The 12,332-nt window shown below is 33.9% G+C and overlaps 1 protein-coding gene across 2 annotated transcripts in view; it reads left to right on the top strand.

The window, feature by feature from the left end:
• The window catches only part of WDPCP (WD repeat containing planar cell polarity effector), a 394,349-nt gene that overhangs the window by 50,017 nt on the left and 332,000 nt on the right, over positions 1-12,332 (top strand). The window lies entirely within an intron of this gene.

Genomic DNA, 12,332 nt, shown 5'->3' on the forward strand with positions numbered 1-12,332 from the left:
ATTACCTGTATTTTTAAAAATCATTTCATGTTCCCTTTCCACTAGTTTGGAAGTTATATACTTAATTATTTTCTTTTAGTGGGTACCCTAAAAATTACATATATTGTACTTTTCAAGATCTAAGAACAATTAGTACCTCATTTTCTTATCAGATAATAAAACAACCTCAGAACTTTTTAATTAGTTTTGCCTGCCTGCTGACTTATATGTTATTGCTGATTTATATTTTAATTCTTTTCATTTGAAATCTCAAAAGAAATTATTATTACAAGTTTAGTACTTGTGTTTTCTCACTTTTCTTTGTTCCTGAGATGGGCATCTCAGATACCCATCCAGTAGGATTATTTTCCTTCTGCCTAAGGTATATTCATAGAGTTGTCTTTTTCAAAGTTTGCTGGTACCAGACCTTTAGCGTTCCTGTGTCTGTCTGAAAATGTCTTTATTTTGCCCCAATTCCTGAAAGATATTATTACTGACTATAGATTTCTGTGATCACAGTTTAGTTTCTTTCGTTCAGAACATGGTTTCTCACATGGCTGTTGATGTCAGCTGCCAGTCTAATTGTTGCTTCTTTTAAGTCAATTTTATCTAACTGCTTTTAAGATCTTGGCTTTGTCTTTGGCCATCTGTACTTTCACTGTGATGTATCTGGACATGAATTTTTTTCTTTTTAAATCCAGCTTTGGATTTGTTGAGCTTTTTGAATCTGTAGATTATTGTTTTTCATCATTGCTAGAAATTTGTTAGTATTTCTTCAAATTTTGCCTTTGCCCCAATCTCTCCTCTTGTTCTTGAGCAATAATCAGACATACCAAATAAATTTCTTACTTTGTAGTCTAGGTTTCTTACACCATTCTATTTTAAACTCTCAAACTGATTCCTTCATGTTTTCCAGCTCTTTATACTGCTGTTAATTTTTTCCCTTGAGTGTTTAATTTCAATTATTATGTTTTTTATTTCTTAGAGTTTTATTTTTCTCTAAAATCTGTTACTTTTTTAAATAGTATAACCTGTGCCTAATAATTCAAACATATTATCTCTTTGAATTTGTTTCTGCTTTCTGTTGCCTTTGCTGATTCTTGTTCATGATGCATTATATCATTCTATATTTGACTAATTAATTTTGTGAAGTCTTTGAGGTTTGGAATGAAAGTGTGTCTCTTCATTCCTCCAAGAGGAATTGTGTTTGTTTCTACTGTAGAAACCACTTACTGGTCTGGGACCACTTTGGGCTAAATTCAAAACTTAATAAAGTTCTTTGGATACCCAGGTCAAGAGAATTTGGACTGCATTTCTAGTGATTACTGAACTCAGGCTGCTGTTTCTTAGGAACAGGATCCTTTGGCTCCCCCTACAGTGCCAAGGCAACTAACTGTCTTTGAAGTCCTGTAGCAATAAGAAGGATTGGGTGGATTTACTTTTGCTTTGCTTTTACGTTGAGAATGTAGCATTTAAGGGTTCATGCTTTATGGTGAGGATGGTTGTCTCTTAGATTCCCTACCTGGATAGAAGGCCTATATTCTGCCTTCTTTTCTCTTGAATTAAAAGTTACATTACTCTTTTTCTCTGAGCTCATGTTTAAGGCTCTAAGTTATCTAGTACAACATAGCTTATGCATAAAATATATATATATATATATATATATATATATATAATATATTTTAATTTTTTTTTTCCAACGTTTATTTATTTTTGGGACAGAGAGAGACAGAGCATGAACGGGGGAGGGGCAGAGAGAGAGGGAGACACAGAATCGGAAACAGGCTCCAGGCTCTGAGCCATCAGCCCAGAGCCCGACGCGGGGCTCGAACTCCCGGACCGCGAGATCGTGACCTGGCTGAAGTCGGACGCTTAACCGACTGCGCCACCCAGGCGCCCCAATATATATATAATATATTTTAGCATTCACTACTTTCATTTTATTGTGCAGGAGGAAGGAACAAATACCACCCTCATCTCCTCTTTTTGCTACCCTAATTATAGTCTAAGTCTCTCACAAGCATCCATTGTAATCTTTTCGCTTTGCTGAACATAGTATCCTACAACATTTTAGTAGTTAAAGTGCCATGGGGTTCTAGGTTAGGCTTAGGATCTTGAAAGCCATGGCTCTCAGAATCTTGGAAGACTTTATTATGAGTTGGCCTTTAGGATCATGGGATCTCTGGACCAGTATGGCAAAGGGGAAGTTTTTAGTAAGTTTTTATTTAAGTTAGAAAAAATGTTTGAACTGTCGTCACATTTCACAGTACTTTTGCATTTGAGTCCCTCATATTACTATAGAGTCCAGTTCTCATGACAGTGAGAGTATGTCAGAAGCAGCTAGAGGAGGTGGAAGAGCAAACCTTTGCAGACCAGTGTCTCATTTTTTTGCCATGGAGGTGTCATATTCTTAAGTACTTTCAGTCTCTAGGGATTACAGGGTGTTCCATAAGCCCTTGAATGTTTTAAGGTAGATCTGAGCTCTGCTTGATATTGTGGCCAAGGATGTCACTTGGATCATTTCTATGTTCAGATTTAGACAAATAAAGTACATAGGTCATATCCTTTAACTAGCAAAGATGAAAAATGAAATGTCCAAAGACAAAAGAAAGGGTAGACTTAAGAGATAAGAAAGTGCATGGTGATAGAGGCCTAGTGCTGGAGGACAAAAGGCAATAGACACTATCAAAGAAGATTTGATTGCATACTTCTGCTGTTTAAGTGGGGAACCTAGACTAGTTTTCAATTTGAAGTCCATTTTCATGTCTCTGTCTCCCTCTTCTTCCCTACCCCCCACCCCGTATCCCTATTCCTCTCCCCCCTCTCTGTTTCTCTCTCTCTTCCTCTCTCTCTCTCTCTCTTCCTCTCTCTCTCTCTCTCTCTCACATACACACACACACACACACACGCACACACGCGCGCACACACACACACACACACACACACACACACACACACACATTTTAACACACTTTAACACTAACTACTATTCTAAGCCAAAGTGTATTTGGCTCTCTCCTGGCTTTCAACACTGGAGGTTGGCAAGTTGGAGGACTGGTATACTTACCAGCCAGGGAATTCTGTAATCTACAACCGTGGCACCCTGCTGCTAGAAAAGAAATAGGTTTGACTCTCCAAGTATAAATAATAGATTTAATATCTTTGGTAGGGCCTAAGAGTACCTTTGTTCCACCTGGGTTTCCCTTTCTCTCCCTTCAACTTACTTTAGAAATTCTTGGTTTTAACTATAAAAGGGCAATGTTGATTATAGTAATTCATGGGAACAGTTTATCATCTATGCTTGATTACCATGTAGAACAGTAAAGATGACTTTTAATCAGTATGTACATTATTAAATAAGTATGAGGTTAATATTGTAAATTTATTATAACTATGGTATTTTATCATTCATGGATGCACATTTAAAAAATTTTTGCTCAATAGTATAACAGGAACATTACTTTTTAAAAAATCTAATAATTATTTACTGAGGAAATAAATTATTTAAATTGTTTCCTCAGTAAATACCTATAGTAGTAGAAATATAGTAGTATGTCTTCCCTATACACAATTAAATACTCTTTAGAATGTGACTTTGGGTGGAGAACAGAAACAAGAGGCTGCCCTGTTGTCCTCAGGAAGCCAAAGAAGTAGAAGACAGAGAAGGTATGTCATTGCTTTGACCATGAAGAGACCACACACCGTCTCATTTATCTCTGTTAATTTTGGCATTGAAGCACATTCTAGATTTAAAATGTGATTCTTTTCGAGATAATATGTCATCAGTTTGAACACATTTGAAGTACATTATTTTCAGAATTGGGAGACGACCTCAGAGCACGTTTAGATTATTTAAATAGATCACAATTAAAATCTAAAATTTTAATACATCTCAAATTTTAAACTTTTACAAGTCAGACAAAGATAACAAGTTAAAGTTTGGATTGTTGATGTAGAGTGGTGGCGTGGTGTCTTGATGGTTATAGTGGTAGTGGTAGTTTTTGTTTCAAATACTGAGAAAGCTTTACTAAATTTGTAGATTTATTGCCTAGTGAACACTAGGTGGTGCAATTGTGCAGGGACCATATAATGAAGTATGTGAAAGGCTTTTTTGTTTGTGTTCTTGGAAGGCAGGAGGATGAAATTAAAATTCTGGTTTGAGGAAACTCTTTGGAAATAAGAATTCTCAAAATATTAAAATGCATGGATGAATCTTGCTCTTTCATTAATTGTTCTGGGATTCAAATGGAGTCTGTCTTTCGATTTGGATCATACAGCCTCAAAGTATTTGTGTATTATTTATATTGCATTTTAAGCTCAACTAACTACAGAAAGGAAAACAACCCCACACAAAACAAAAAAGAAAACTGATACAATTTTGTTTTCTATAAATTTTTCAATATTGAATTGCTCTATTTCTACAATTAAACAGGCTCACCTTCTACTATTTCAAATTTAAAATTCCATAGGAGTTGAGCAATTATATGTATATTGTATTTCATCTTGTCAAATGATTGTTGATCAGTTAAAACTTGGAAAGTAGCTTTTCTCTTGGCATGTTTTATCTTTTTTTATCCACTAAAAACAAACAAACAAACAAACAAGCCTTGCATTCCTATGTAAGTTCAGATCATTAAATTAGTAAATTGAAGATTTAGTTTCTGAAATGAAAAATAACTTGTTGATTTACTTGTGTATTAAAAATAAGAAAATATTTCCATACAGATAATTATTTAAAGCTTTAAGTTCTAATTCTGATTTTTTGTTTGTTTGCTTGTTTCCTTTTAAGTTCTTTTCCAGTTTGAGATATAGTACTTTTTGGAATTCAAAAAAGTCATTTATGTCTTCCACCAATTTAATGAATAATGTTATTTCAGTTACATTCATATTTAAATGTATTTCAATATTTTAGAAACAAAAAATGAAACTATCTTATCATTTTGATATATTCACTGATAATCATAGAAAAATCAGAATCAATTTAGGTACTTCAGTAAGCTGTCATAACTGATAGAATTACACAAACTCTATGTGTATTTTTACATGTTATTTTTCTAATTGAATCATATATGCTTTACCACATGCAGACTTATACAAAACTGATTTTAAGTTTCACTTAATGTACCAAAACAACTTTATTTTAAAACTTACTTTCCATGTACTGTACAAAGATTATAACATTTTTAGAAATTTAGATTTATGTTTTATGAATTATTTTTCTCACTAACATTATAATACTTCTCTTCAAGACTACCACCTTTAGTATTTTTCTCTTGAATCTTTGATATTTCTATTTTGAGGTAATAATATTTCATTATGAATAAAGTTATTTTCTTTCTATTTGTGAAATAGGTATATGTGTTCACAGACAGACATATACATATATCAGACTCCAAGTAGCAGGGCCATTGCTCATGGCTTATTTGATGGTATATACTTTTATTTTAAATTTATTTTCACAGTCCCCTTTGAAACTTTTGGAATGTAACATGTAATCAATATTTTCTTTAAAAAATACAGGTTAATATCTGAGTCATGTAACCAGTTTTAGATAAAATGTTACAGAAACAATATGTGGAATTGAAAAATCACTGGAAAAACATTTTTTTTATGTTTAATTATTGTTGAGAAAGAGAGAGAGAGAGAAGGAGCACGAAAGGGGGAGGGACAGAGGGAGAGGGAGACACAGAATCCGAAGCAGGCTCCAGGCTCTGAGTTGTCAGCACATGGCTGGAAACGGGGCTTGAACCCACAAACCGTGAGATCATGACTTGAGCCGAAGTCGGACGCTCAACCGACCGAGCTATGCAGGTTTCCTGAAAAAAACACTACTTTTATGGTAGTTGGCAGCTTTTATAAAATGACTTGCTGGTCTTGCAGGTGTATCCATTATCACAATTGTCACTATTTAATGGTACCCATGTTAGCTATATTAGCCAGGGGGCTGAAGAGCCATGAAAATGGGAGTAACCTCTGACCTCAGAAATCGTTCTTTTAAAATGAGGACTGAAACATTGGTGATAGGAAATTTGAATTGCTCTTGCAGCTGCAGTGTTTGTTCTGTGAATACTTAATTTAGTTTAGAGCTATACTTTTTCTTCCAAATCTGTCAGTCTTTTAAAAGCATCAAATTCACTTCAGGAAGAAAAAAAAAATTCTTCCTTCCCAAGACTGTATTATTGAATGCAGTATTCAGGCTTCAAACAGTTTCATTTAGGTCATACATATAGTTTTACGAATGGGAATCCTCACATTTGACACGCTCTGTTAAATATATAGCTCGTTCAGACCCCGGTCAGGATATTGCTGCAGGCACTTATTTTGGATAATCCTTTTAATGCCTATAACTTAACTTCTTAGCTATGTAAAAGATTGGTAGAGTGTAGAGATATAAACGTACATGTGTATGTGTGTATGTGTAGTGTATATATATTACTGATGTGTAAATATGTGTGTATATATTATGTAAGTCTTTAAAAGTTTTGTAAAGAATTTTGATGTTGTGTTATATATGTACATATTTAGATATTTGAAAGAAATTGTGAAAAATTTATGTTTGATGTGTAGGAAGTTACACATAGAATACTCATTTGGGTAATGGGATTGCTGTGGCTAATTCTCACATGCTGACCAAAAATTTAACTCAAAGAGATTTGACAGTAATATTTAAAAAAAAAAAGTTGTATTGTGGTCTCATTGTTTTGAAATTCTTAATTAGTCTAACTTTTACAAGACTCTTCTACCCTTACTTTAAACATTTTAATAATGTATTTGTTGATCAGAGAAGAAAGGGGGGAGGGAGAAGAGGGCAGAAACTAACCATTTGCTGTTTTAATACATACTGAGGCAAAATCTAAATATTTGTTACATATTTTAATATTTGCTATATATTTAATAATGTTAAATGATTTTGAAAAATCAAGAAAGAATATGGTAAAAATAATATGAAAGTAATCTGAAGTAAGTTTTAAACATTATACAATTAAGAATTATGTGAAATAAAGAACTATATTACTTACTTTATTACATGCTGTATTGAATTATAAGTTCTGATAGTGAGAACTGTTTGGTGCAGTTTTGGAAAATGATAAACATTACTGAAATCCATTTGAGTTTAAATGCTTATTAAATCAAAATGGGACCAACTGAAAACTGAAATGTAGAATTTAATCATGTTTGAATTAGGAACTTAGTTATAGTTCAACTTGCTGCTCTTCTTCATTTTGTATTTAACATAAGCAATCACATATAGAGACATAATTGTTTCTATATCTAACATAAAACACAATCTTACATGGTTTTTGGCCTGTCATTAGCATTTCCTTATATTGAAGGGTTAGAGGTGCCTCTTGCAAGTATCATGTCCATTCCTTAGCCAACCGTAAGATGAGGCTTTGATACCAACAATCTCCTTTCTCTACTCTTGAACAGAGTGTACATATTCTCTGCTCCAAAAGTGAACATTTTATGTAACGCATTTCCTGAATTCTGTACCTTCTTTTAATTCATTAATTTGTTTGTACTAGCTGTTAATAATCTAACTTTATAGGAAGTTAACCTGTTTATAAAAGAAAAACAATTATTTTGATGTTTTAGCATGTTCACAGAGGTCAAATAAATATTTATCTCTTATTCATAAAAATAATGAGTAAAGTAAATACTATTTCTTAATATAGGACTTGTTTCTGTACTGAATAAAATTGTGAGGGGCGCCTGGGTGGCTCAGTTGGTTAAGCGTTTGACTTTGGCTCAGGTCATGATCTCATGGTTCATGGGTTCGAGCCCGTGTTGGCTCTGGGCAGACAGCCAGAGCCTGGAGCCTGCTTCAGATTCTGTGTATCCCTCTCTCTCTCCCTCCCCCACTTGTGCTTTCTTTCTCTCTCAAATATAAATAAACATTAAAAAAAAAGTTTAAAAACATTGTGTAGATCATCTTGAAACCACCTTGAATGGTGATACAGGAAATAATTTCTATATAGATTTTTGAAATTTAGTTGTTTTTAAATGTAATTGTTTTTTTTTTTGGAATATATTTCCATTTATGTCATCTTCAATTTTTTTCATTAATATCTTATAGTTTTCAAAATACAGATTTTTAATCTTCTGATTAAATTTATTCCCAAGTTTAAAGAGCCTAAATGTCCATCAACTGATGAATGGATAAAGAAATTGTGGTTTATAGACACAATGGAGTACTACGTGGCAATGAGAAAGAACGAAATATGGCCCTTTGTAGCAACGTGGATGAACTGGAGGGTGTGATGCTAAGTGAAATAAGCCATACAGAGAAAGACAGATACCATATGTTTTCACTCTTATGTGGATCCTGAGAAACTTAACAGAAACCCATGGGGGAGGGGAAGGAAAAAAAAAAAAAAGAGGTTAGAGTGGGAGAGAGCCAAAGCATAAGAGACTGTTAAAAACTGAGAACAAACTGAGGGTTGATGGGGGGTGGGAGGGTTGATGGAGGGTGGGTGATGGGTATTGAGGAGGGCACCTTTTGGGATGAGCACTGGGTGCTGTATGGAAACCAATTTGACAATAAATTTCATATATTGAAAAAATAAATTAATTCAAAAACATAAAATAAAATAAAAAGAGAAAGAAAAAACACAGTAAGAATAAATAAACTTGGGAATAAATTTTTATTTTTTTTTTCAATATATGAAATTTATTGTCAAATTGGTTTCCATACAGCACCCAGTGCTCATCCCAAAAGGTGCCCTCCTCAATACCCATCACTCACCCTCCCCTCCCTCCCACCCCCCATCAACCCTCAGTTTGTTCTCAGTTTTTAACAGTCTCTTATGCTTTGGCTCTCTCCCACTCTAACCTCTTTTTTTTTTTTTTTTTTTTCCTTCCCCTCCCCCATGGGTTTCTGTTAAGTTTCTCAGGATCCACATAAGAGTGAAAACATATGGTATCTGTCTTTCTCTGTATGGCTTATTTCACTTAGCATCACACCCTCCAGTTCCATCCACGTTGCTACAAAGGGCCATATTTTGTTCTTTCTCATTGCCATGTAGTACTCCATTGTGTCTATAAACCACAATTTCTTTATCCATTCATCAGTTGATGGACATTTAGGCTCTTTCAATAATTTGGCTATTGTTGAGAGTGCTGCTATAAACATTGGGGTACAAGTGCCCCTATGCATCAGTACTCCTGTATCCCTTGGGTAAATTCCTAGCAGTGCTACTGCTGGGTCATAGGGTAGGTCTATTTTTAATTTTTTGAGGAACCTCCACACTGTTTTCCAGAGTAGCTGCACCAATTTGCATTCCCACCAACAGTGCAAGAGGGTTCCCGTTTCTCCACATCCTCGCCAGCATCTATAGTCTCCTGATTTGTTCACTTTGACCACTCTGACTGGCGTGAGGTGATATTTGAGTGTGGTTAAAATAATACTTACTATAAAGCTACTGGAACATAACCTTTTAATAAAATGCCTTGTTTCTATTTAGAATACCAATAAAAATGAAGTTATTAGACTATTTAAGAAATAGGGAATACAAACCATGTCCTGAATCACTCAAGAAGTGATTTGTTAGCTATTATTTACCTATCTGTTCATCTATCAATAATGACATTATTTACTAAGATTATTGGTTAAATTATCTGATTGCCTATAGATAATAGTTAGCTATTAGAAACATACTACTAAAAATTAGTTTGATAATACTTGGAGTAATCAAAGTATTAACAGAGTTAATTTTTAACCATCATTTGTAGAGAAGACCTTATTCAGCATATTTGGTTTATTCTAACTATACGTTACAGAAGTTTTGGTAGTGTGAAAGAATTTTACCTGCTTTCACCTTGCAATATCTGTACAGTTTTTACTTTAAGTGAAAAGAAGGGATTGAGGCATCAAAAAATTAGCCAGATGGCAATGAGATAATATAGTTTTCTATGTAAGTGTAAATTGTGGGATTTCTTAGAGGAAAATACAAAAATTAAAAAAAATTAATAATTGCATGTATTTGGCAAAAGTTTCACCTCTTGTCAAATGGTATTTTTGCTAAAAATAGGTTTCCTTTAAATATTTTAGTAATGGGATGTTGAAACAATATTTTTTAAGAGTTTATTAAAGTTCTGGGGGAGTTGGATTCAGTAATTGCAAAGAGGAAAATTGAGAAAAACCTGAGAAATAGACACCAGCCTATGAATTCTAATGACTAAACCTATATTATTTTGAACATATCTACACTAACCATACAGTTATCTTTCATCTTACCTCATATGGTATCTCAGAATAAAATAAAAGTGACTGATTTCCATGAATAACCCATTGGGCAGTGAAATTCTATCAGGCTAGTTTCATCTTTCTGCTAGCTTTCCTACTTTAAAAACTGTAAACCCTTAATAAATTGCTGTAATCTTGTTAGTTTGAAAATACATGTCAAAATAATACATGCTTTAAAAATACTTTCCTTGAATGAGACATGAATGAATGCTTTTAAAGGAGGTGTTGAAACTAGTGATTTTGATGATTGATACTAAGCTATAAAGAAAATACACGGGGTAATATAGTATATTTAAAGCAGTCTTATGTCAGTAATATATGCAAAATTGTTGAGGTATTGAAATCTTCATAACTGGACAATCTTGCTTGAATGAATTTCTCTCCCTTTGAGTTCCCAAAGCAATTTGTCAAAAGCAAATTTAAAATTTTTAAGGGTTGGTTTAAAATATTTTAAGGTAAAAAATCTAAACTCAAGTAGATTATAGTGAGCTAATTCTATAGGATAGTCACATTTCTCAATGTTTCTTATTTTTCTGCCCCAGTATATTAATGAATCAGTTCATATGTAGTGAGTCAGATTTTAATTGATTAATTATTTTGAGTATAGTTGACACACAGTGCTACATTAGTTTCAGGTGTACAACATAGTGATTCCATAAGTTTATGCTATCTGTGTATACCACAGTGTAGCTACTATCTGTCACCGTACAACACTATTACAATATCTTTGACTATATTCCTTATACTGATTCTTTTATTCCTGTAACTTAATTTTTCCATAACTGGAAGCCTGTATCTCCCACTCTTCTTCACCCATTTTACCTATCCCTCCTACCCTCTCCCCTCTGGCAACCATCAGTTCGTTTTCTGTGTCTGATTCTGTTATTTATTTATTTATTTATTTATTTATTTATTTATTTATTTATTTATTTCCACATAGGAGTGAAATCATATGGTATTTGACTTTTTCATATGACTTATTTCACTTAGCATAATACCCTCTTGGTCTGTCTGTGTTGTTGCTAGTGGCACAATCTCATCTTTTTTTATGGCTGTTCATGTAATACACACATCATCTTCCTTATCGATTTGTCTATTGATGGACACTTACATTGCTTCCATAATTCCGTAGGCTACTATAAATAATGCTGCAATAAACATAGGGGTACATATACCTTTCCAAATTAGTATTTTGAGGGTTTTTTTTGGTAAATACCCAGTAGTGGAATTATTGGATCATATGGTATTTCTATTTTTAATTTTTTTAGGAACTTCCATACTGTTTTCCAAGGTGGCTCTACCAATTTACATTCCTGCCAACAGTGTAAGAGAGTTCCTTTTTCTCCACATCCTCATCAACACTTGTTAGTTTTTGTCTTTTTGATAACAGCCATTCTTTAATAAAAAACTTTTTTTTAGGGGCACCTGGGTGGCTCAGTCGGTTGAGCGACTGACTTGGGCTCAGGTCATGATCTCATGGTTTGTGAGTTTGAGCCCTGCATCGGGCTCTGTGCTGACAGCTCAGAGCCTGGAGCCTGCTTCTGATTCTGTGTCTCCCTCTCTCTCTGCCCCTCCCCCAGTCATGCTTTGTATCTCTCTGTCTCAGAAATAAATAAACATTAAAAAAAATTTAAAAACTTAAAAAAATTTTTTTTTAATTTATTTATTTTGAGAGAGAGAGACCCCATGAGCAGAGGAGAGGCAGAGGGAGAGGAGGAGAGAATTCCAAGTAGGGTCTGCGCTAACAGCACAATGTGGGGCTTGATCTCACAAACTGTGAAACCATGACCTGAGCCAAAATTTAGATTAATACACGTAAGGGACTGAGCCACCCAGGTGCCCAGATAGTAGCTGTTAAGACAGGTGCTAGGTGATATCTCATTGTGGTTTTGATTTACATCTTACTAATGATTCATGATGTTGAGCATCTCTTCACTTGTTGGCCATCTGTGTGTCTTTTTTGGAAAACTGTTCAGTCCTCTGCCCATTTTTAATCAGATAGTTGGATATTTTTTTGGTGTTGAGTTGTGTGAGTTCTTTATATATTTTAGATATAAACCCTATATTGGATATGTCATTTGCAAATATCTTCTCCTGTTCAGGAGTT

The sequence above is a fragment of the Puma concolor genome, chromosome A3 (assembly GCF_028749965.1).
Source record: "Puma concolor isolate L17-30 chromosome A3, mPumCon1.1.hap2, whole genome shotgun sequence".
NCBI classification, from domain to species: Eukaryota; Metazoa; Chordata; class Mammalia; order Carnivora; family Felidae; genus Puma; species Puma concolor.